The sequence below is a fragment of the Vipera berus genome (genome assembly GCF_964194415.1).
Source record: "Vipera berus genome assembly, chromosome: 1".
NCBI lineage: Eukaryota > Metazoa > Chordata > Lepidosauria > Squamata > Viperidae > Vipera > Vipera berus.
Window position 1 is genome coordinate 228,032,604 of NC_138202.1, and position 26,671 is coordinate 228,059,274.

General features: G+C 40.5%; 1 long non-coding RNA gene across 1 annotated transcript in view; it reads right to left on the reverse strand.

Annotated features, from left to right (window-relative positions):
• Positions 1-3,062: 3,062 nt before the first annotated feature.
• Positions 3,063-26,671, reverse strand: part of LOC308660597 — a 31,919-nt gene continuing 8,310 nt past the window's right edge. The window contains exon 3 of the long non-coding RNA XR_014024755.1: positions 3,063-3,221. This is a non-coding gene — a long non-coding RNA (uncharacterized lncRNA). The remainder of the gene's footprint in view (positions 3,222-26,671) is intronic.

The window sequence follows — 26,671 nt, forward strand, 5'->3', positions numbered from 1 at the left end:
GCAGCTATTAGCTTGCTTGTGTTATGTTCTGACTTCAATAAAGCCTATTGCTGTTTGAACCCTCTGTCTTGCTCAATGCCTGCAAGAACTGAATACACAACATCATGAGTTCTAGATTTTGGTCACATTTTGTTAGGTAGCCTACTTAAGGTATTTTGGTATCTTGCCCTATGATGCACTAGTTCAAGAACATGACACTGTCATGGGCCATGAGATCACAGAAGCTCTCAATTAATACCCTTTCATATTTTCCTGCTACCTTTTGCATGAGAGTATGTAGATTTATTTGCATCCAGCGGTTTTAGAAAATAATATCTTCTATTATAAATATATACAGTAAGTTTTGCCTTTGCTGTATATTTATTAATTTTGATCTCTCTTGTATTGTTAGCAGATATTTTTCTAGGTCCTGTCAAGTCTACATGGTTCCATTTATAGTGGTATATCCTCATATGGAAACTGCTGATGAAAACTATAATAAAGGCTCTTAAAGGGGAGAGTTCTAATTTACTGGGAATGAACCTCTCATATATATCACTACAGAATTAAGATAGGAATAATAGAAAAATGAATGTCATTTTTATTGTATGCCTTCCAAAATGAATTCTATACCAAGTTCATGAATGAAGATTTCACTCACTGGCTGTTTGTCATGCATAGTTGGTCCAAATTGTTTCCCTATGAAAGGAAGAAAGGAACCAATGTGTTGAAAAGAAGATGGTACAGCTGTTTCAGAAATATTCAATATGCCCATTACCTGAGGTAGCACTTTTATGGAAATGATTCCTAGTTCTGGAGCTTCATTCAAATGTATATGAAATAGAAAGAAAATGAAATTAGGGTAACAGTCACAGAGCTGCAAATCTTAGAAATTAGAATAAACTGAAAAGTTTTACCCCTCTTTTATTACAGAAGGATTTCCAAGTAAATCTTTCATTGCATAATTTCCTTCCACATTCACAGAACTTTAGTAGATACTGTATGATCTTTCAAGTATTTTTTTTAAAAAAATTGTATTCATTTACTTTATAGTTTGCCTTTCCTCCAGAGGATCAAGTCAGAATATCTGTAAAAGGAGGCTGGTGAAAAGAACTAAGTGGCCAAGGATAAACATAGTTGGGTTCTGAAACTGAATTTTCTCAGTCACTCCCAAACTATCCACTGTCATTAGCCATGAGATCACAGAAAGTCTCAGTTAATACCCTTTCATGTTTTCCCACTACCTTTTGCAACTTTTTGCTTGCAAAAGCTGTAAAAGGGGAAAAGATAGAATAGATTTATATTACATATTGATTGATAGCTTTAGAAACTTGAAACTTGCTTTGACTGATTTATCAAAACCTTTGACATAAGATTGTCCAACTCTGGGTTATTTTAAGTTTTAATAAGTTTATTTAGGTTCTTAGTAAACACAGTAAAAAAGAACTCCTACAAACTAAACTGGAAGGAAAAAAAAGTTCAGAAGGTGAATGGAAAAGAGATAAAAAGGTAGAAGAAAAAAGGGAAGAAAAGAAGGAAGGAAGGAAGGAAGGAAGGAAGGAAGGAAGGAAGGAAGGGGGAGGGAGGTAAAAAAAGAAAGACAATAAAGATGTGATATCTACATCACACTGATATCTACATCACACTAAGCTAATAATTTTTGAATATAATATCTTTTAAATTTCCCTTTAAAAAAAAACCCCAAACCCTTTTCTTCCCTTTGCTTAAGTTTTATCTATGCATATTAACAAATCATTTTTTTCAATTTTCATTCAATAAAAAGCCCATTAGGACTTATCAGAAATACCAGACAAATAATTCAGCCCTGATCAAATAGTCCAACTTTATATTTCTTCTTTTTGCTCTTCATAATCTTAATGTTTAAATCACTGCAATGGCATTGCAAGATTTGATATTTCACCCGTCTTTGGTGTTCAAGAGGAGACTTCAAAGCTTTCACCACAATACTCTGAAAATCCCATAAAGAGGTATGAGCCAGGATTTCTTGTCACAGCTGTTTCATGTGCAGATCCTTTTATCGATTTGTCTTTTGTATTCCCATTTTAGTAATCTCAGTTCCGTTGTCTTCCATGCCTTCTCTCAAAGATGATTTTTCAAGGGCAACTGAACTGTGTTTTTTTTTCCCTTGAGGAAGAAGAACAAAATGTTTCACTTCTCATCCAAGAAGCTTCATCAGTTGTGATGGTGGTGGTGGTGGAGGGGTATTGAAGGATAGATAAGGACAGTTGGGACTGGATGGTGAGGGATGGAAGGATTATATTTATTTTCAGTCATCTGATCATCAGAAAGAAATACAATCCTTCTATTCCCCCCCCCCAATCATCTGGTCAGAACCTGTCCTTCATTCCCTGCTCCCTCCCTCCCCCATCACAACTGATAAGGTTTCTTGGATGAGAAACGAAACATTTTCTTCTTCTTCCTCAAGGGAAAAAAACAGTCTGGTTTCTTTTTGAAGAAAAAAATACCTTTGAGACAACTATGACCTGAATGACTGAGAATCTCTACATTGTTCCATGCTTATCCATTGAAATCTATGTAATTTCTGAGATATTAGCCAATATTTCAGTCCATTTTTCAAACAATTCTTTGAGACAAACAAAAGTTAAAACCAGCTTAAGCCATTTTAACTCCTTTCTGCCTGGCCCTTTTGTTATCTTAAGTGTCCATTCGCAATCTTCGTCATGCCTCAGTTACAAATATGAGTTTAGTTGCTTTTCGGCAATTTACCATAAGTATATTATTTAATTTTATACTTGTTTTTAAAATCTTACAAGAAAAATAGCCAATATTGCAAATCTCTTTTATCTCCCAGTCTATTTAAACCATTATTTTTTTTTGCTTCTTGCCGCTTGTGTATTAATTTAAACCCTTAACTTTCTGTTTAAAATTGTTTAAATCCAAAGAATTAGTTACTAATTAGAATCAGAAGAAGGTAAACCTGAGCATGTGTCAAATTAAGTTCATCCTTTTGAAGGTCTCTCACATCCGTAGAGTGGTTAAATTGAACATTCCCAGATGTGATCAGAAAGTGAGTTGAGCTGGCTTAGTGTCCTTGTGGAAGGCTCTGCTGTTGCTAAGAGCAAAGATGTGTCTCCACAGCAACTGGCACTCAAAACGGTGGGAATCCACTGTTTTACCGTCCCCTCCACTGTTTTACCGTCCCCTCGTGAAGAACTGCCACTCAGAGCATTTATGGGCAATCTCCCATTTTTCTCCTGTCTCTGAAAGAGATTCCAAAGAACTTATCCATTCATCTGTCCTTTGTTCTTTGTAAAAGTTTTTGTCTTCACAGTTTGGAGTTGTCTTCAGTCATGATTCATCCACAATTCCAGCTCTGGGCTATTTTAGACTTGTGCCCTTCAGAAGAACTGGATTGATAATAGTGACTAGCCATTTGTAAAAGGTAAATCTACCAGCTTCTGTTATTTTTTTAGATATAAGAAAGTAGCCATTTAATGCAGGCAACCTTGGAGCTGGTATTGCGCACTTCACAAATGTGAAATTGTTTAAAAGGTAAATAACAAATAATCCCATTAAATTTACTATGAACAGTCTAAAAGGGATGGAAAATTTACTTGAAAAAAGTCATTCAAAAAACTCCTTATTTATTAATATAAGTTCCAAAATCTGTCTTTTCAAACATACTTCATCTAAGAGGCAGGACTTTCTATAGCTAAACAGTTTCATACATCCAATAAGGCAATCCTTTCACTTTCCTTCCTAAAGATTACTGTGCAATCATGAAGTTGTCAAAAAATCATTAAATATCTTGTTGTATTTCTATGTTTATCCTATATTTTATAGAAAAACTTCTTTTCTTTCACTACGGAAATATTTAGCCCCAAAGGATAGAATTTCTTGCTCATCCTAACTGGAGAATAATCAGCTTTCCCCAATTTAAACTGGTATCTAAAAAGCAATATCCAGCAACTATGAGAGAGAGAGAAAGAGACACAGAGATTTCTGAGAGTAAAATGATTTTTATGCAATATTGTTTCAACATAATGCAAAGAAATGATCCCACTGCATTTTAACAAATCCATTCAGCATTGAACATCGGCAAAAAGAGTATATCTGACAAAAGAACCAATTTGATTTCTATTGCTATATACAATTTCAGGAAGGAAATGCAAAAATAGCAAAGAACCATCATGATAGAATAATTTTAAAAAAGCATCTTCTATCTCTCTTTAAAGACTTGTAGACCTCTTCCCGCTCTCTGTCTTCCCCAGTTCCTTTAGGAAGCCCCCAAATAGAAAGAAGAACCAAAGGGGGTGAAGCTAAATTTACAATATGTTTGTAAGCCCATGGGGTGTGTGTTTCCCTTCAGTTATACACAGAGGCACCCTGTGTACCTATGACAGACAGAGCACTAGGTTGTTTAGCCCTTAGTTCTTTTTGTAGTTTAAAAGCTCAGTACCAGAAAGACCTGCAGAGTCAGTAGTTGTTGTGATTCAGGGTCAGCCTGTGGGTTCGGCAGTTGGGTCGGACGACTCAGAGGAGGAGGGGGGTGTTGAAGAGCTTGCTGAGGGGGTTGGAGAGCTTGCTGATGAGAGCCCTCAGCCAGGCCCCTCCCACCTGGTCACGACGCAGACCCAGCTGTGTGAGCCTGACAGCGTGGATGAAGATGACCCACAGCTGGCCCTGTTCAAGGACGCCTGACGCAGGAGGCAGTCAATCAGGAGTAAACAGAGGAAGGCAATGGGGCACCTCGGAAGGAGGCAGAGAGAAGCCACGCCCTGAACTGTATAAAAGGGGAATGCGTGGGAGGGCTGGTTTGCTGAAGGCAACCGCTTGAACCTGTTTCATGGTTCGTGTCTTGTTCTGTTTGCTTTTGTATCCATAAATTTGGCAGGCTTAGTTCCAGCCTCTTGCCTTCTTGTAAAAGGGGTTGTCCCTGCCTTTTCTGCAGGGCCGGTAGCAGGCTGGTACAGAACAGTAGCCCAACTACAACCAGTCATAATGCACAAGCAATAGCAATAACACTTAAACTTGTATACTGCTTCATGGTGCTTTACAGCAGTTTACAGAGTCAGCACATTGCCCCCCAACAATCTGGCTCCTCATTTTACTGACCTTGCAAGGATGGAAGGCTGAGTCAACTTTGAGCCAGTGTGGATTGGACTGCTGGCAATGGGCAGAGTTTGCCTGCAATACCACATTCTAATCACTGCACCACCACAGCTCTCCACAAGAAGATGGACTCTCTTGTATTAAAGGGCCTCCTGGTTCTTGATTCCCACTGATATTGTTCCTTAATTCTTACAGGCAAACCACTTTTATTTCTGATCACATCTGTTTCCAAATTACCAGTAGCCCGGCAGCTGTCCCAAATAGGCAATAATTAGCAATACTGTGGTCTAATGATTATTCTCTTGTTTCACCTGACCTCTGGGGAGAGAGGTAAAGATCTGAGCTGGTCTTTCCCCTTAAGACAAAACCATTTCGTTATTTTTGTAGTACTATCTCATTTGACATCTACTGACTTCCCCATATCTCTGTCTGCTGTAGTCCATGCAAAAAGGTAGTCCTTGACTTACAACAGTTTGTTTAGTGACCATTAAAAATTACAAAAGCACTGAAAAAAGTGACTTATGACCATTTTTCACACTTACAACTGTTGCAGCAGCCCCATGATCATGTGATCAAAATTCAGATGCTTGGCAACTGATTCATATTTATGATGGTTCAGTGTCCCAGGGACACATGCTCAGCTTTTGAGATCTACTGAAGAGCAAAGTTAATGGGGAAGCCGGATGCACTTAACAACCATGTTATTAACTTAACAACTGCAATCAGTCAAAAGAAAGGTCATAAAATGGGGCAAAACACACTTAACAAATATCTCACTTAGCAACATAAATTTTGGGCTCAATTGTGGTTATCACTGAGGACTACGTGTGGTTCTACAATTGTCCCCCAATTCTATGCTCCCAAATGTACTGGGAAGGCAAATTCCCAAACTCTCAGCTAGGATGGGAATCCTGGGAACTGTAGTCCCACCACACCTTGAGGGCACTTAATTGGAAAATGCTTAATTTATAGCAATGTAATACTTTTTCATTATTCCTCTTGCAGATCTTCAGAGATCTAGCAGCTAATGATATTTCCTGACTTAGAATGATGTTGAAATGCTCCATGTCACTCCTGGGCAGAGATCCTGACTTGAAAAATATGAAACACATCCATTTTTCCTGCCCTTTTATTGTGCTGTACTAAAACATGTGCACAATACAATAGCCCATAACCTAGTGCGATGCTATTATATAATAGCACTATAAACATTTGCTTCTGTTCAATTAATTTTTATGAAGTGTACCTTGACAATTTGGTTTTTGAATGCAAGATCCTTTCAGGCACATCCTCTTGTATTCGAGAAGTCTTATTCTCTGCTTTTGAAAGTGATGCTTAAAGGTATGTTTTGCTTACATTTCCAATTTGATATTTATAATGGTGTCACTCACCTTTGGCACCATAGAAAAGATGTACAAATAATAGCTTATTTCACAGTTATTCACACAACACTAACACTGACAGTGGAAAATTACCAGTTGGACTCCAGGGAGCATTAGAAGGTCAAGCAGTTTAATGTTGTTGAACACCATATTTTGCCACGTAGATATTAATTTTTCTTGTGAACATTATGAGAAAGAACTTCTCTCCCCCACCCCCCAAATACATGTGAAGGTTTTCACTCTCCCTTGAGTGCTATGTTGCTTTCTTCTAAATAATGACAAAATTGGATCTTTCCTTGTTTGGTGTGTAAGGTGAGACACAACTCTCCTTCAACTTTCAGCTTTAATCCTTGATTTTCCAACCAGATTGTGCTTCTGTCTCTCTCAGCTGGTAAAGACAAATGTGAGGGGTCCTTGGTGCTCTCTGAACTTGCTTGTTTTCTTGCAGATGCTTCATTACCTGACTAGGTAACATCAGCAGTGCTAGCTGAGGATTACGTACAGGCAAATTTCTCCCATTTGTGTGCTGTCTGAAGCACTTGATGCCCATATGTGGCACCAATAGAAGAGAGTATTTATAGCTCAGGGTTGAACTGTGGAGTCCTTGGTGCTCTCTGAGCTTAGTTGTTTTCTTGCAAACATTTCATTACCTGACTAGGTAACATCATCAGTGCTAGGCAATGACACTGATAAGGACAAATGTCTCTTCTCTTAGTGGAAGGCAAGGTATTCTGATCAAAATCCTGGAAGGAGGAAAGCTCCAAGTCCATTGCCTTCAATCCCTCTGTGGATTTTTAGTTTCTTGCTGATTTAAGCCACAGGATACCAGCTACAAATTCCCATGCTCAGCTAATCACACTTACGATGGAGCAAAATACACCAGTCCTTGCTCCATAAGCTGCAAAATCCTGCACATAGGTAGATGTGCCACATAACAGAGTGAGTGCCTGTTACTTGTCCCAGCTTCTGCCAACCTAGCAGTTCAAAAGCATGTAAAAATGCAAGTAGAAAAATAGGGACCACTACGGTGGGAAGGTAACAGCGTTCCGTGTGCCTTTGGTGTCTAGTCATGCCGGCCACATGACCACGGAGACGTCCTCGGACAAGCGCTGGCTCTTCGGCTTTGAAACGGAGATGAGCACCAGCCCCTAGAGTTGGAAACGACTAGCACGCATGTGTGGGGGAACCTTTACCTATATATATATATATATATATATATATATATATATATATATATATATATATATATATATATATATATATATATATATATATGTGTGTGTGTGTGTGTGTGTGTGTGTGTGTGTGTGTGTGTGTGTGTGTTTTCTGAGGTTTTCGTGGGTGTTTGTATGTAGATCTTTGGTCATTCGGGTTTTTCCCCACTTAAAATTGGAGGTATCAGGGCAACATTTCGACGAAATCTCATCCGTCATCCTCAGGCTGGTGACTTCAGCTTCCTTCTTCTGGGAGAAGTGTGTGATAGTGGCTCTTTTTCTTTTTTAAACTGCCAGAGGGGTTGTGTTCTGTGGGTGGAGGCTTGGCTGTGAACACAGCCAAGCCTCCACCCACAGAACACACCCCCTCTGGCAGTTTAAAAAAAGAAAAAGAAAAAGAAAAAACAGCCACTATCACACACTTCTCCTGGAAGAAGGAAGCTTAAGTCACCAGCCTGAGGATGATGGATGAGATTTCGTTGAAACGTTGCCCTGATACCTCCCCTCCCATTTCCCCTCACTTGTCCTCCTCTTTCCCTCCAACCTTCTTACTTTCTTCCCCCTCCTCTACTCTCTTCCCTCTCTCCTCTCCTTTCTTCCCTCCCATTCCTCTTCCGATACAATTCAGGGATGATGTCTGAGCAGCTCCTCTCCTTAGATTTTCAATGTCTATATTAGGTATGATAATATCCTTATGTCCTCATTTTTCTTCCATCTAAATTAGTGGAGGGCTTAAAAAGTTCCTAAATGAATTTATACATATGGATCAAAATGGGTTCCTGCCCAAAAGACAGATTAGAGACAATATGGGGATTATATTAAACACATTAGAATATTATGAAACACATCCCGAAAAACAGATGGCATTGATGTTTTGGGATGCACAGAAAGGATTCGACAATGTGAATTGGCAATTCATGATAATACAACTACAGATTATGGATTTTGGGGAGAAATTTATAAATGTAATTAAAGCAATTTACAATAAGAAAATAGCCAAAATAATGATTAATGGAAATATGACTGAAAAGATTAACATTATGAAGGGAACAAGGCAGGGATGCCCTTTATCCCCATTATTGTTTGTATTGACACTAGAGATACTAAATAGAACTATAAGACAAAATAAGGATATAAAGGTATGAAAGTTAAGAGAGAAGAATACAAGCTACAAGCTTTTGCAGATTATTTATTATTTATCTTGGAGGAGCCACTAGAGACAGGACCTGTATTAATAGAGCAAATAGGAAAAATATGGTGAGGTAGCAGGTTTGAAGATTAATGAAGATAAAACAAAAATGTTAGTGAAAAATATTACTGAAAAACAAAAAAAAGAATTGGTGGGAAAGTTAGAGATACAGATTGTAAAGAAGGTAAAATATCTGGGGATTCACCTGACAGCAACATGTACAACAATTAAAAAAGATAACTATTACAAATTGAAAAGACAAATCGAAGTAGATTTGGATAAATGGAAAAAGGTACAACTATCATTAATGGGCAGGATTGCAATAATCAAAGTGAATATATTACCACGATTGTTGTTTTTGTTTTCAACAATACCAATAAGATTGGAAAAGAAAAATTTTGAGGGGCTAAATAAAATAATTTTGAAATATATTTGGCAGGGGAAAAAGGCAAGGATTAATTTAAAAATGTTACAGGTTGCAAGACTCAGAGGTGGGTTTAGCTTACCTAATTGGGAATTATATTACCAGGCTGCAGTAATGTCATGGATGAGAGAATGGATTTTACTGAGGAATACTAGATTATTGACATTAGAGGGACATGATTTACAGTTGGGATGGCATGCATTCATATGCTATGGGAAAAATAGAATACACAGCTATTTCCAGAGACATCATATCAGGAATTCTTTATTGATGGTTTGGGAGAAAATAAAAAGGAAGCATTACTTGAGGATTCCAGATTGGCTCTCAACGATGGAAGCGTTAATACACCCCAATATGTTTAACATGGGAAACATTATAAGATATAAAGACCTACTAACAGACACGGGGAAGCTGAAAACCAAACAACAATTAGAGGAACAAGGACTAAAGATGGATTGGTACATGAGAACGCAAATACAATCTAGATATGAAAAAGATGCTAAAATAGATGGTTTTAATTTGGGGAGAACAGAGTTAGATGAAATACTTATGGGAACTGAAGAAAAATGGATTAAAAAATATATAGCTACTTATTATATAGGGAATTAGAGCAGGAGCAAGTTAAGGAGTCAATGATAAAATGGTCAAGAAATTTTGGATATACGATTGAATTAGATAGATGGCAGCAATTGTGGGAAAGAAACTATAAACTGACAATGGCGACAGCGTATAAAGAAAATATGTACAAGATGTTCTACAGATGGCATATGTCTCCAGAAAGACTAGCTAAAATGTTTAAGGACAGATCTATGAAATGTTGGAAATGCCATCAAATACCAGGCTCATTCTATCATATGTGGTGGACGTGTGCAGAAGCTAAAACCTATTGGAACATAATCAAATCATGGATAGAAAAGATGATACAACAACATATAGAATTAAGACCAGAAATATTCCTGTTGGGTATTTTACCAGAGAAATATAGCAAAGAGAACACATATTTGATTATTTATATAACCACTGCAGCTAGTATTGTGTTTGCACAAAACTGGAAGGCACTGAAAGCTCCTCCAGAAGAAGAGGTGATCAGGAAAATAATGGAATCTGCGGAAATAAAAGAAAATATGCTTAAAAGACAGCACATAAGTAGATTGACCACTCAGTTGTAGGTACCTGGAAAGAGAAACCAGGGGTTTCCCTGCTGTCCAGTTTTCCTTTGTTGGGGGACCTTGAAAAGGGTCAAAAGTTGCCCTGGAGGGGTGACAACCGTGACAAGGCCCTCCTACTGATTGCGGAAGGGTGGCAGCCCTCCATTTGATCTGGAGCAGCTCCTCTGGGCCAATGAAGAAAAGATCCACCATCAACATGGCTGATCATTAAGCTGTTCCCTGCCGAAAGCCAAAATTACCATCAAGCACAATGAAGCAACATGGAGGACTTGGGTGAGATCTTACCTTTCTTACCTCCCTAATTATTTTCCTGTGGGACTCTTCTGAAAATTTTCTCCCCCTTTCTTGGAAGAGCGGTGACTGCCTACTTGGGGAACTAAAACTTCAATGCCTTAAAAGAAATGGAAATAACTAAGCTAAATAACTAAACAACCTTACTTGTACTTTTGGAATATTTGGGCTATTTAAAAGTTCTTATTTCTATGGGGGCCTATTAATCTATTTACTTTTTAAGCTGTGAAAGAAGGGGGGAAACGGATAAACTGGATAAAAGCTCTATATGAGTCTCGAAAAAGATTTTACATGCTATTGAGGACATCTTGTGGCGAAGCCTGGTATAGCAAGTAACCTTTTCTTTATTGTGAGATCTGGCCGTAACTCAGACTTGTCCTTGACATTATCTTTAAAGATAAGAATTTGGAACACCTGGCACTGAAAACCTTTAGGAATAGTGGAGGTGGACATTTACTGACCTTTATCAAAAAAAAGCCTCCACTAAAGACCTATCTGTAAACACCAAAGAAATGGAATATTATCCACAACTTGATTATAGACTTATTATTGAACAATCCTGGCAATGACTGAGCTGATGAAAGCCAGACTGAAAGATAAATATGACAGCTTAAACTTATCAAATGAAGCTTTGATTTCAATTGATGAATTGACAATCCAAAAAGCAACAGAAGAGGAGGAAATTAACATCAAAACAGGGGACTTCAAAGAACAACTACAATCTACGGAGACCTTTGATGCCCAAACCTGGATTCCAACTATAAAATCTACAATCCAAAAAACAACAGAAGCTGAAGAAAGCAACACTAAGATGGAGGATGCTAAAGACCTTCAAATACAGCACACTGGGAATCTAGCCAACCAAACAATAACTATAACACTGGACAGATGGGACTGGAAGAAGAAGAAGACAAGACTGAACTAATGACAACTATACTACACCAAACATGGGGATTTGAACTATTACAGCAACAATTCAATGATTATAAAGGGGTCAGTCCCTTTGAAAAACTGACAACTGGATGGCTTCCCTGGACTCAAACAACGTATATAGGAATGAAGGGAGACGCACTTGAGAACCTAAAGGCACTGATATGGAAGCCTGCTTGGCACAAAAAGAAAGCTAGAGTCAAATTTAAAAAATGGGTTTTTTCTTTCTGTTGGGATTTGTAATGATAGAGCTTAAAATTTCTTTTAATGGGCTAGGGGAATCTTTAAAAGATATAAACTGATTTTATATTTAGGATCTAGATTTCCAAGGGAATGAAAATTAGCTACTAGAACATAATTTTGAATTATATTACAGAACTTGGAATGATACAACAAAAGATACTTTTTTAATAATTGATGAGCTACCAAGATGATAAACAGAATATATTTGTGAAATAAAATAAGAATGCACCTAAACGAACAATGTATGTATTTCAGATATAATAATTACTATATAATGAAATAGGGGAAATTTTGGTTACCTGAAAATTAAGTCTTCTAGACACTAAAGGCTAATTCGGAGCACTGTAATTGAAATTAGGTAAAATTTAAAAAGAGGACTTGGATAAGTATAAGTGAAAATATATTGATAATTGCTTCAATGATTGTGTCACAACTAGAAATACATTAATTTGATTAATACCCAGGGGGAGGGCCTTCTCTGTGGGTGCGCCTGCCCTTTGGAACCAGCTGCCCGTAGAGCTTAGGACTGCCCCTGACCTTAGCTCATTCCGCCGGGACCTGAAGACTTGGCTCTTTGAGTTTTCTGGCCTGGACTGAGAGTATTAATTGGGGTTTTAATTGGATTTTAATTGGGGTTTTATATTTATTCAAGGTCTAAATGTAATCATTTTAACTGTTCTTAATTTTTGTAATTTTTGTATTGTTATTTTAAAAACTTTGTGAACCGCCCTGAGTCCTACGGGAGAAGGGCGGTATATAAGTCTAATAAAGATAAAGATAAAAATTATGATATTGTAACTAAGGGAATTGGAGAGGGAACTTTTGTTGATGTAACCTGAGCTAGGTACAAAAAGATTCTGTTATTGGACTTTTGACTATCCAATTACCACATTGCTTCATAAATATTTGGATGTAAAATTAGAAAATTAATAAAACTTGTTTAAAAAAAGAAAGAGAAACCAACACTTCTGTTGTTACTAGATCTCATCCTTTTTCATACAATTGCAGTGCCAGAAATGACCTGGTTCTTATGGCATAGCCAGTGGTGCGATTCAGCCAGTTTGCACCGATTCAGCAGAACTGATACCTAATTTTTTTGTTGAGTTCGGCAAACTGGTTATGATAAATCTGTGTTTTCCAGAACATGGTTTTCGTTCAACTTCCTTCCAGGTGGGGAAAAAAATCCTCCCCAAAAGTCCAAATGCAGATGCGGCGCCTTTGATCATGTCTGTCAGGTCCCAAACGGTTCCCTATTTTACTTACTGTTGTGTATGTAAATAGTTGCAAGCAAGGGATCTTGCAGACTGCACCATAGCTAGGTTTGAGCGGGAGATTCCGGTGCAATCATTGGCTGCAGATAGCAAGAAGCGGGAGAATAAACACCTCTGATTGGTTACAGTTCAAACAGTTCCACTATAAAAGGTTGCAACACTTGACAGTTGGCAGTTGACAGTTGTGTATTCAATAAACTCGTTCATTGCAAAAACCACTCTGAGTCCTCGTCTATCAGAACCAAACAATTGGCGACGAAGGTGGGATAGACAGAAGACCAGAGAATCGGCGAATTGTTGCGCAAAGGCGGCAAATTCAAAAACGAGTCACAGTCAACCGGCGGCCGCGGTGAAATAAAAAAATTCTCCGAATGGCGCAAATAGGGTCCTTGAAGGAATTCGACCCAAACTTCCCCGAGGATTGGGAAGAATACATCGGTCAAGTGGAAGGGTTCCTGCTAGTGAACGGAATCACAGATGACCGGAAAAAGGCGGCAGCATTATTGACGATTTGTGGCACACCGGTCTACAGAATCGCTGTCGGACTGTGTCAACCGCAACCAGTCTCTAGCGTGCCTTATGCCGACCTTTTAGCCAAACTAAAGGTCCACTTTACTCCCAGGAGATCTGAGCTCTTTTGGCGCCGCATCTTTGAGAAAAGGAACCAGAGACCGGGGGAATCCATTCAAAAATTTGTCGCTGCCGTCAGGGAAGCCGCAGTACGGTGTAAATACGATAACTTAGAGATAAGAATTCGGGACCGAGTCGTACTGGGCTTGCGTGACGAGCAGCTACAAAACAGGATAATCGCCAAACCCACCGGTGATCTGCAGGAGGTGATAGACGAACTCCTAACGTACGAGTCTACCGGGTATCGCGACCCCCCCCGCAGTAGCATGGCAGCGGCGTCCGAGATCAACCAAGAGGGCTATGTGGACTGCGGGGAGGTGGACCAGCAGTGGGAAGACGACATCGCCGAAGTCTCGAGGCGATTCGGAAAATTGGCGCCAAGATCGCCCAGAAGTGAGGGGCCTGATCCTAACCGCCGACAACAACCCGCAACTCCGCAAAGACAGGCGACCGCGGCACAACGACCATGGAGGGACACCGCAACCAGACCGAGAGACAACGACAGCCAAAACCGGTGCGGCAGCTGCGGAGGCAACCATCCCCGTGCATCTTGCCGATTCCGAAATGCAAAGTGCAGGGCGTGCGGGAAGACGGGCCACATCCAGGCCATCTGTAGGAGCCGCGCTCGGGACAACCGCCTTCACGAAGTCGATGTGTGGCCCGAAGGTAGGGTAACCCCTTATGTTAGTGGCAAAGAGACCCCTAGTCCCCGGGTTAAAATTCCAAACCTAGGGGAGGTGGCGCGTGTCTACCGCCGGGGAAAAGGGAAAAACAGCAATTTTCCAGAAGGAAAATTAAAAATCATAGTCCATCTGCAAGGGGTTCCTTGCAGAATGGAAATAGATTCAGGGGCTTCAGTGTCAATAATCTCCAGTGAAACCCTGGAGAGGATTGAACAATTAAGTGGAAGAAAAATTCCACTTAGTTCCACAAAAATTCAGTTAACAGACTTTCAAAAAAGCCCCATAAAAATAAAAGGGAAGGTTAGCCTTAGAGTAAAATTTAAAGGCTTTAAAGGGGTCTTAGATTTAATAGTTACTGAGGGGCATAGGACTAGCCTAATTGGCCTTAACTGGTTCCCAGCCCTGGGCATTTGGGTAGGGGGAATAAATTCAGTAATTACAAATAAGACCCTCGAATCAGTCTGCAATGAATTTTCAGACGTATTCGATGGGTCTCTTGGTAAATACAAAGGGCCCCCGATTAAATTTAACTTAGACCCCTCAGTGAAACCTATCAGGCTTAAGGCCCGAAGGGTGCCTTTCGCCCTAAAGGGAAAAATCGAGGCCGAGCTCGACAGGCTAGTAGGCCAAGGGGTCCTAGAACCTGTTGAGGGCGGCCTGTGGGAAACGCCGATTGTCACACCCCTCAAACCTAATGGGGATGTGAGAATCTGTGCTGACTATAAGGCCACCCTGAACATTGGAATGAAAAAGCATGCTTACCCGGTCCCGACGGTGAAGTAGGTCCTCGCGACGATCCAGGACGGCGCCATGTTTGCCAAGTTAGACTTGGCGCATGCGTACTTACAATTGACTGTCTCTGAAGAGGCTGCAGAAGCACAAACGATTGTTACCCACAAGGGGGCGTTCCGGGTCCACAGACTGCAATTTGGTATTGCAGCAGCTCCAGGCATCTTCCAAGAAGTGATGGAGAGGACCTTAAAGGGCATACCAGGTGTATGCCCTTACTTTGATGATGTCCTGATAGCTGGAAAAGATGAAGAAATGTTAGTAGAGCGGCTGGAACAGGTACTGGGCAGATTTAGGAGGGCTGGATTGAAATTAAAAAAGGAAAAGTGTTCCATTGGGGTTAAGTCCACTGATTTTTTGGGATTCAGGATAGACAAGAATGGAATCCACCCTACCCCTGACAAAATTAAGGCAATTAAATGGGCTCCTGAGCCAAGAAACAAGGCTGAACTACAAGCTTTCCTTGGCTTGGTAAATTTTTACCATACGTTTGTACCTCACAAGGCTGCCATTGCAGAACCCCTCCACAGACTTTTAGATAAGAAGGCTCCTTGGCAGTGGCAGAATAAACATAGAGTTAGTTTTCAAACGTTAAAAGACATTCTTTCCAGCCAATCAACTGTAACCCACTTTATAGAGAATAAACCCATTTACCTAGCGTGTGATGCTTCACCTTATGGTGTGGGGGCCGTGATCAGCCATTTAGACAACCAAGGGATACAAAGACCAATCGCATATTACTCCCGGACACTAACCAAAGCCGAGAGGAATTATGCGCAGATTGATAGGGAAGCATTGGCAATTGTGGCAGGAGTAAAGAAGTTCCATGACTACCTTTACGGTAGGAACTTTACCATACTGACTGACCACAAACCCCTGTTGGGACTGTTACCACAGATAAACAGACTCCCCAAATCATGTCACCCCGAATGCTGAGGTGGTCCATTTTCCTCTCAGCATATTCATTTTCCCTTCAATACAGACCGGGCAAAGACATGGGTCATGCTGACGCCCTGAGCAGGCTGCCCTTGAACATCACTGAGGATGACCCTGCCCCTGTGGGACAAATCATGTCCCTACAGGACATCCCAGACTGGCCCTTAACAGCTAAAGATATAGCTGTGGCAACAAACACTGACCCTACTTTAAAGAGAATAATGGCCTGGGTTCTAAGTGGGTGGCCTAATGCCAATCCGGATGCCCAGTACATTCCATATTTCAGAAGGAAAGATGAACTGTCAGTTCATTTGGGTTGTTTACTGTGGGGAAACCGTGTGGTTATTCCTGAAATTCACAGGCCAGCCATTCTATTAGAATTACATGAAGGCCACCCAGGAATAGTACGCATGAAGGCGTTGGCTAGGAGCCACTTGTGGTGGCCTGGGTTGGACAACAACATTGAGGAATGCGTTGCCAATTGCCATCTGTGCCAACGCTCTAGGCCAGAAAACAACACATTCGTACGCATAAGTGGGAGTTAGCTAGAAATCCTTGGTCCAGGATTCATATTGATTTCGCTGGACCATTCCAGGGGTTAACATTTCTGGTGGTTGTTGACAGCTTCTCTAGATGGCTAGAGGTAGTACCAGTCAGTTCTACGACTTCTGGTAGAACAATACAGGTATTAAGGGGCCTCTTTGCCACTCACGGGTTACCGGATGTAATCGTGTCAGATAACGGGCCACAATTCACCTCTGTTGAATTCCAGGATTTCCTCAAGGCCAACTCGATTAAGCACAAGACATCAGCACCCTTCCACCCATCCACCAATGGCTTGGCAGAACGTAATGTGAGGACCACGAAAGACGCTTTAAAAAGGATCATCAGAGGTGACTGGCATCAAAGACTGGCCGAGTTCTTGCTGACCCAACACACGACCCCATGTACTGCCACGGGCAAAAGTCCAGCTGAAATGAGGTGGGGAAGAAGACTAACAACCAAATTGGACAGATTACACCCTGACAGACTTCCAGCAAGCGCTGAACTGGACATTCCTAATAGAACATTTAAAGTGGGGGATCTAATTTGGGCTAGGAACTATGCACCAGGGGACAAATGGATTCCAGGGGTGGTTACTGAAATTTTAGGGCCCCTGTCATATACTATTGAGGGGGAAGGGAATAGGATCTGCAAGAGACACATAGACCAGTTGAGGAAGAGAAATAGGGGGTGCGCACCAGAAGAAGGGGATCTAGGCATATTTGTGGGGAACACTACTTCCGGGTTCAGCGATAACAACCTGCCAGATAGTGGGGTTGCTGATTTGCACAACAACTCAGGCCCTGGTAACCTCCAACAGCAATCTAGTCAGCATGATTGGGAAATACCCCTGCGGAGTAGGCCAGGAACAGATGATCTTCTAACACAACCAAATCCACAAAACAGCAATAGGATAGCATCAGAGCCAGTTAACCAAGAGCACAGGTCCAATGGAGACAATCAGCCAAGCAGACAATCCGGTAAGGGTGTCCTTAGCAGTCGGGGCAATAGATACCCTTCTAGAATCCATAGGCCACCAAAATACTTGAAGGATTTTGTTCAGAAATAACAACAACTGGGGGGTAAGGGGTGTTGTGTATGTAAATAGTTGCAAGCAAGGGATCTTGCAGACTGCACCATAGCTAGGTTTGAGCGGGAGATTCCGGTGCAATCATTGGCTGCAGATAGCAAGAAGCGGGAGAATAAACACCTCTGATTGGTTACAGTTCAAACAGTTCCACTATAAAAGGTTGCAACACTTGACAGTTGGCAGTTGACAGTTGTGTATTCAATAAACTCGTTCATTGCAAAAACCACTCTGAGTCCTCGTCTATCAGAACCAAACACTTACCTTCCTTCTATCCCTCCAACTTTGGGATCTGCCATTCTGTTGGGCTTGGGGGGAGCCCAGCGTTACTTGCATGTTTGTATTTGTTCGCCAGTTCTGTTTCCTTTTCCTGATTGCCATGGGGAGGGATATGATAGCTCTCCGAAGACAATTGCAACGAGCTGGATGCCAGCAAAGCCAGTAAATTGTGTGCCAAGAGCAATGGCTGATTGCCCCGAGATGCCAGATGATTGGATACAATTCAAATCCCCAAGTGGCTTTGGTGGGAGGGGTTTTACGGCTTGGGTGACTATACGGTGTTAACGAACTTTTACCTCAGACCTCACCTTGATCCTCCACTGTTACTGATCCCCAAACAGAAGAATCCTGTTTAAAGCAGTGATTGCCTCAAGAGTTCAAATTCTTAGGTGAACAGCTGAAGTGGGTCATTACAAGGTCACTCAGGCGAAAACTAGCTGGTGCTTCTCAGAGGTAATTTCAGGAATAGACGCTTCATCTCTCTAGTTTTCTGATTGGTGAATACGGGAAAGGGGGAGAGGCCATCAAGTACAGTATTAGCTGGGGTTGTTGCTCTGGAACTTTTTCCTGTCTAGCTATATAGAGTGCAACTAATGATGAGCGGAAAAGCTCTTAAAGGGCTCTGTTCTAAGAACCGGTTGTTGAATTATTTGAATCCCACCACTGGGCATAGCTGTCCGATTCTCAATAAATTTCCCTACCCAGGTAACTACCTGAATAAAAGCTTATATAAGGCAGAATAAAGAAGCACTGTGGTTATATGTGAAAATAAACCTTTTGTCCCCATAGATACATACATAAATGGCTAATCCAATTTAGATGTATTCATTGTTCTCTGAACATTTTAGTTTGGCTCATATGATTTTGTGAAAGTGTACAAATCCAAAAGATGGGAAAGAATAACCTAGATTGGTCCAAATTGTTAGAATTCCAATTTGTAAGGCCAATGTTGATTGGTATTAGACCCATCAGGGATAAAGTAGAGAACAAGAAATGTTGATGCATTTGAAAAACAGACATCCTAAAACACTCAGGCAAGGCTTAGGCCTACAAAATTCCTCACTTGCTGGACTTCCGGTGGCGACGCGACGCCGAAGACAGCCGTTTTCGGGCTGCCCGCTCCGCAGCTGTGTTTTTCCATCGTAAACAGCGCCGATCAGCTGTTTAGATGGATTTGAAGCCCCCTCCTCGGGAGAAGAGGAGGGGGTGAGGCCCCAGGTAGGGGTTGAGCTCTCCGGGGCCGCCTGAGCTGAGAGTTTGGGCGGCTGAAGGATGAGCCCCCCCGAAGCCTGGGTTGCTCCGAGCTGCGCAGCGCCCCTGCTCCGGGATTTTTGGAGCAGAGCCAGGCGTTAGCAACCACCCCTGCCAAAAGGAAATACTTTTGATTATCAAGATGCAGGCAGAGCGGTACAGGAGGTCAAGGTGATGTGGACTCTTATCTTTACTCTCTAGCTCAATGGATTTTATAGCTTTAAATGAAAGTGCGCAATAAGTGAAAGTGGGGGAAGATGGCGGCTAAAACTTCTAAAGCTCTTCGGAATGCAGGGTCTTCCCTGGTGCAACAGACCTCATTGCAAGCTTTGCTTCCTCCTGCACCTCCTCCGGCATTGACGCTTAAGGATTTACAAGATGCTCTTGGAAAGCATTCACAATTGATGTCTGACATGATGGATGAAAAGTTGAAAAAGCTGGAGGAGAAAATGGAGGAGAAAATGGAGAAATTGGAGAAGAAGATGGAAGAGAAGTTTAGAGCAATGAGGGTGGACATGTTGTCTATGATTGAATCTGTAGCTGAATGTGTGCAACAGCTGGATGTAAAAGTGGAGGATCTCAGTCAAAAGAACTCTATATTAGAAGCAAAGGTATTAGAAAATGAAAATATAAGGGATAAAATGGACGGAGAATTGAGCCTTGTCCAGTACCATCAGATGCAGTATGCTATTAGAATCAGGGGTTTAAAGGAGAATTGTAAAGAAGATTTAAAGCAGCTGATTTCTGAAGCTCTGGAAGGGGTACTGGGCCAGCCAGCATCTGAAATTGAGGGAAATATGGACAAAATTTTTCGTGTAAATTCATGGATTGCAAGACAGAGGAAGTTACCCAGAGATGTGGTGGTCTATTTTACAAAGAGAGTAATTAGAGATGAAGTCATTCAAGCTGCTTATGATACTAAATTGGTAGTGGCTGAGCAAGAAGTCTTGGTTTTAAAATAGATTCCTCCGAAGATCCTAAGGAGAAGGAAAGATTTTGCATTTCTAGTACAGGAACTTAAGAAATGTGATATTAAGTTTAGATGGGAGATTCCAGTTGGACTGGTGGTGACACACGAAGGTAAAAGACATCGTCTGGTTACTGTGGCTCAGGCACGTGATTTTTATAGCAATGTGTTAAAAGCAACCCCCCTATCATTTTTGGAAGCTGTAAAGGGATACGGCGAGGGAAAGCTTCAAGATGTTGCAGATAGACAGACAGAGGACAATGGTGTTGGAGGGGATCAAGTTACAGTCTCATCGGTTGCTGCAGGAGGTCAGAGGATGACGCGTGCCACCCTAAGAAGAGCGAGACGAGAGCAAGAGCAAGACCAGCAGAAAGTTATGGAATCTCCAAAGCGTACTTACAGTGAAGCTGTGGGAGGGGCGTGGTCCAAAGAAGTTTTGGGGGTCATGACAGACGTGCTCCAAAAGCTTTGGAGTGTCAAGATTGGTGATTAAATTTTTAAATTAGAATGTCAATGGATTAAATTTATCATAGAGGAGAAAGAAAGTTTTTTTTTAATATTTAACACAATTTAAGATTGATGTTATTTGCTTGCTAGAAAAGTATATTAGGGTTATGGACTAAAAGTATGTGTTGAACACTGCGAGACATTTGGCGTGATATATGCAAGAACTATTTTTGATCATAGTTTAGTTTGGTTGGAGATTATTAAGGTTAACAGAGATAGGCGCTTTTGGCGCGTAATTGAGAATTTGTTTAGAAATTAGAGAAAGGTGGGAGAATGCAAATAGTAGGTGAAAGTTTTTTTTTCTTTTTTTTTTTTGAAATTAATATGAATAAGGACTGGGATTAAGAAAATCTATTCTGAGTAAAGCTCTTTTTCTGTTTTCCTCTTTTTCTTTTTTACTTTACTTGTAATATTAATATTGTTTGTATTCATTTTATATGAGCTAGAGGGAGATAGAATTAATAGTTTATTGTTGATAACATAGGGGTGCTTACGTTTGTTTTTCGATTTTATACCCTGTATTTAGCTCTGGGAAGTAGGGGGGGAGGAGGGAATGGGGGAGAGGGATAGGGAGGGCTAGATAGGGGTGGGGGAGGGGGGGATTAAAGTCAAAATGTATTGTAAAACTTTTTAAATAAAAAAAAATTCCTCACTTGCTGATCTTTATAGCTATATCTATAGAGATATTTTGTTAAACATTTGTCTGTCTTCATTCCCCCCCCTGCATGCTGTTTTTGCCAATGCTTAATATACTCTTGGTTGAATGAGCTTCAAATGGGAGATCATGGTGCTACCATAAAAATGCTTTTTTTTCTTCACAAAGTTTATGCAATCTTCACTATTGATCTTCAGTCCAAAGACTTTCTGGTACAATAGATCAAGCAAATCATCTCACCTCTCTTGCAGAAGCCAATTTTTACTTTAGGTAACATTAGCAATAAGAACACTATGTGATCAACTGATTTTTTTTAAAATTCCCCTGTATTCATCTTGAGGGAAAAAATTGATAATTTATTATAGACTTTCATTTTTACTGATCTTTTGACATAGGACATTATTTTATTTATTTAAATTTGTTATAGTTACCCAACTCCAATTAACTCAACAGTTAATTATTATTTTCTATATAATATAAAAGTAGTCCTCGACTTACAACAGTTCATTTAGTGACCATTTGAAGTTACAACAGAATTGAAAAAAGTGACATGTCTGTTTTTCACACTTACGACTGTTGCAGGATCCCCGTGGTCACGTGATCAAAATTCAGATGCTTGGCTACCGACTCATATTTATGACAGCTGCAGTGTCCCGGGGTCACGTGATCATCTTTTGTGAACTTCTAACAAGCAAAGTCAATGGGGAAGCCAGATTCACTTGACCAACTGTGTTACTAATTTAACCACTTCAGTGTTTCACTTAACAACTGTGGCAAGAAAAACCATAAAATGGGGCAAAACACACTTAACAAAGGTTTCACTTAACAACGGAAATGTTGGGCTCAATCGTGGTCATAAATCGAGGATTACCTGTCTGTCCAGTTTTTATTTGCTCATGTTGTTGTTGTTGTTGTTGTTGTTAATTGCGAAGTCGTGTCCGACCCATCGCGACCCTATGGACAACGTTCCTCCAGGCTTTCCTGTCCTCTACCATCTTCTGGAGTCCATTTAAGCTCACGCCTACTGCTTCAGTGACTCCATCCAGCCACCTCATTCTCTGTCGTCCCCTTCTTCTCTTGCCCTCAATCTTTCCCAGCATTAGGCTCTTCTCCAGTGAGTCCTTCCTTCTCATTAGGTGGCCAAAGTATTTGAGTTTTAGCTTCAGGATCTGGCCTTCTAAAGAGCAGTCAGGGTTGATCTCCTCTAGGACTGACCAGTTTGATCGCCTTGCAGTCCAAGGACTCGCAGGAGTCTTCTCTAGCACCACAGTTCAAAGGCCTCAATTCTTTGGCGCTCAGCCTTTCTTATGGTCCAACTTTCACTGCCATACATTGCAACTGGGAAGACCATGGCCTTGACTATACACACTTTTGTTGACAGGGTGATGTCTCTGCTTTTTAGTGTGCTGTCTAGATTTGCCATGGCTTTCCTCCCGAGGAGCAAGCGTCTTTTAATTTCTTGACTACAGTCCCCATCTGCAGTGATCTTGGAGCCCAGGAAAATAAAATCTGTCTCTACCTCCATTTCTGCCCCATCTATTTGCCAGGAATTGAGAGGGCCGGATGCCATGATCTTGGTTTTCTTAATGTTTAGTTTCAACCCAACTTTTCCACCCTCCTTCTTCACTCACAACAAGAGACTCTTCAGTTCCTCTTCACTTTCTGCCATTAGAGTGGTATCATCTGCATATCTTAGGTTGTTGATATTTCTTCCGGCAATCTTAATTCCAACTTTTGATTCATCTAGCCCTGCCTTTCTCATGATGTGCTCTGCATATAAGTTAAATAGGCAAGGTGACAGTATACAGCCTTGCCGGACTCCTTTCCCAATTTTGAACCAATCAGTGGTTCCGTGTCCAGTTCTCACTGTTGCTTCTTGGCCTGCATATAGGTTTCTCAAGAGACAAATAAGATGGTTTGGTACTCCCATCTCTTTAAGGACTTGCCACAGTTTGTTATGATCCACACAATCAAAGGCTTTAGCATAGTCAATGAAGCAGAAGTAGATGTTTTTCTGGAACTCTCTAGCTTTCTCCATGATCCAGCGTATGTTGGCAATTTGATCTCTATTTCCTCTGCCTCTTTGAAATCCTGCCTGTACTTCTGGTAGTTCTCGATCCACATACTGCTGGAGTCTAGCTTGTAGGATTTTAAGCATAACTTTACTAGCATGAGAAATGAGTGCAATGGTGCGATAGTTTGAACATTCTTTGGCACTGCCTTTCTTTGGAATTGGAATGTAAACTGATCTTTTCCAATCCTGTGGCCACTCTTGAGTTTTCCAAATTTGCTGGCAAATTGAGTGTAGCACTTTTACTGCATCGTCTTTTAAGATTTTGAATAGCTCAGCTGGAATACTGTCACCTCCACTAGCTTTGTTGTTGCTCATCTTTTCTAAGGCCCTCTTCACTTCACATTCTAGGATGTCTGGCTCGAGGTCAGTGACCACCTCATTGTGATTATCAGGGACGTTAAGCTCATTCTTGTATAGTTCTTCTGTGTAATTTTGCCACCTCTTCTTAATCTCTTCTGCCTCTGTTAGGTCCCTGCCATTTTGGTCCTTTATCATGCCCATTTTTGCCTGAAACGTTCCCTTCATCTCTCCAATTTTCTTGAAAAGATCTCTGGTCCTCCCTATTCTATTGTTTTCTTCTATTTCTTTGCACTGTTCATTTAAGAAGGCATTCTTATCTCTTCTAGCTATTCTCTGGAATTCTGCATTCAATTGGGCGTATCTTTCTTTTTCTCCCTTGCCTCTCGCTTCCCTCCTTTCCTCAGCTATTTGCAAAGCTTCCTCAGACAGCCATTTTGCTTTCTTGCATTTCTTTTTCTTTGGGATGGTTTTGGTTGCTACCTCTTGTACAATATTTGCTCATACAATGGTCCAAAGTTCTTTTTTTGTTTGTTTGTTTGCTTGTTTTCCCTTCAAAAACAGAAGAGATTGCTATTTTGGGGGGAGTATGAAGCAATTCAAGATTTTATTCATTTTTTAATTAAAGGTGGAAGCTTATGCTGTAAGTCAAGATGAGATTGGAATTCAAAGCATAAATGTTTGCGCTCAATGCTACAAAGAGATATGTTGGGAATAAATAATGCATGATGTGTTGAATTGGTTTTATAGCAGTGCCGTGTTTGAATGATTCTTGGGACCAATATGTAGTAAAGTTTTCAATAAATGCTTGATCTCTTTGAGATTAATAGGCAGGGTCACTTTGTATTCACACAGATGATTGATGAATTTAGAACATCAGCTGTATTGTGTTTCCAAATTCTGAGTTTGGTCCCAATGGTCAGTGAGCACTTCAGGACAATTTTTATTTTTCCAAAAGCAGTTTTAAATTCGCCAGTTTCATACTACTTTGACTTTGTTTGCTGGTTGTTGTTTTTTTCCAGTCTACCTCTTGTATTAATAATGTATGAAAAAAGAGATATAAGTAGTGATGCAATTAAAAGGAAGAAGTTAGGCAATATTGAGCTGCAATATTCATAATAGTGAATATAATGTGGAGGATTAAAAACCCTTCTGGTGGGAGAATCAGTGCAACTTTTCAATTATTCAACGCCATGTTGGTTAGAAAACCAAGAATAAAAGAACATATCCAGAATTAATTGTGGAGGAAGCAGATGGGTTGTAAAATATAATGGGAATAGAAAGGGGATATGGTGGAAAAGTCAGTGGCAGCATCCATTTAGGGTCCATTCTCACTTGTCTGTGCCCAAGGAGCTTTTGGCTGTTGCTATTAAAGTACTCGGAAGGGCTGCCCTGGCAAATCCTCTTTAATTTGGCATTTGCTTCAAATCTAGCACATTCTGCTCATTTGGGGAAGTCTGCTACGAAAATAAACAATCTCTCAGATTATTCAGTGTTGATTCTTCTTTCTTCTCAGCAATGTTTTCCTGCTTTCTCCAGGCTGATGCTACTCAGCGTTAGTGAATTATGAAGTTCTACTTCTCTTCTCTCCCTCCTGCTTTTTTAGTGACCGGAAACCAAGAACAGCCCCAACAACCATCAGCATATCTACATGTGCCCAGGTGATGGTGATGGGTTTGTTTGCTATGCTCTCCTCAGACCACCACTGATGCCCTCTGGTGATTTGCTGGTTGAGCTCCGGATGGCCCCCAACCTTCGCTCCTTCCAATAAACAAAAAGGTAATCTGGCCGGAATCATGGATATAGAAATAGTCAAGAAAATAAAATATCTAGGGATTAACATTACGGCTAGATGCACTTCACTCAAAAAGGATAATTATGATAATGTAGTGAACCAAATAAAAGGTGATCTGGAAAGATGGGGAAACCTAAAACTCTCATTATTGGGAAGAATCGCTGTCATTAAGATGAATATTCTGCCTAAAATCCTGTTTCTGTTTCAGAATATCCCAATTCAACTCGACTCTAAATTTTTTCGAAATTTGGATAAATTATCACTAAATTTTATTTGGCAGGGGAAAAAACCAAGAATTAAACTGAAATATTTACAGGATACGAAGGAAAATGGGGGTTTTGGATTGCCAGACTGGGAATTATATTACCATGCCGCGGCCCTGAGCTGGATTAGAGAATGGGTAATCTTGAGAAATAGAAGACTATTAACTTTAGAGGGTCACGATTTGCAATATGGCTGGCATGCTTTCCTATGGACGGAGAAACAAGGTCTTTTCTCGCATTTTCAAAAACATCGGATCAGGCAAGCGCTACTTAATACTTGGAAAAAAATTAGATCTCACAATTACACCAAAATACCGGTCTGGCTATCCACCCTTGAAGCGATAGTTTACCCAAATCTGTTTGATTTGGGTAACATAATCTCATACAAGGATATTCTGAATGAGGAGGGGGAATTGAAACTTAGGAATGAACTAGAATTACAAGGTATAAAACTCGATTGGTGGGCCTACTTACAAATCCAATCGAGATTTAGGAAGGATAAAAATGAATGGGGGATATATAACTCTGAAACAGCATTGGACAAAATATTATTGGGACCGGACTCTAAACAAATAAGGAATTTTTATAAATTACTTTTGGGATATAAGCTGTTTGAAGAGCAAGTGAAAGACCCCATGTTGACCTGGGCTAACAATTTAGGACATAACATCGACTTAGATACTTGGCAAACAATTTGGGATAGAAATAAAAGGATAACACTGGCCTCAT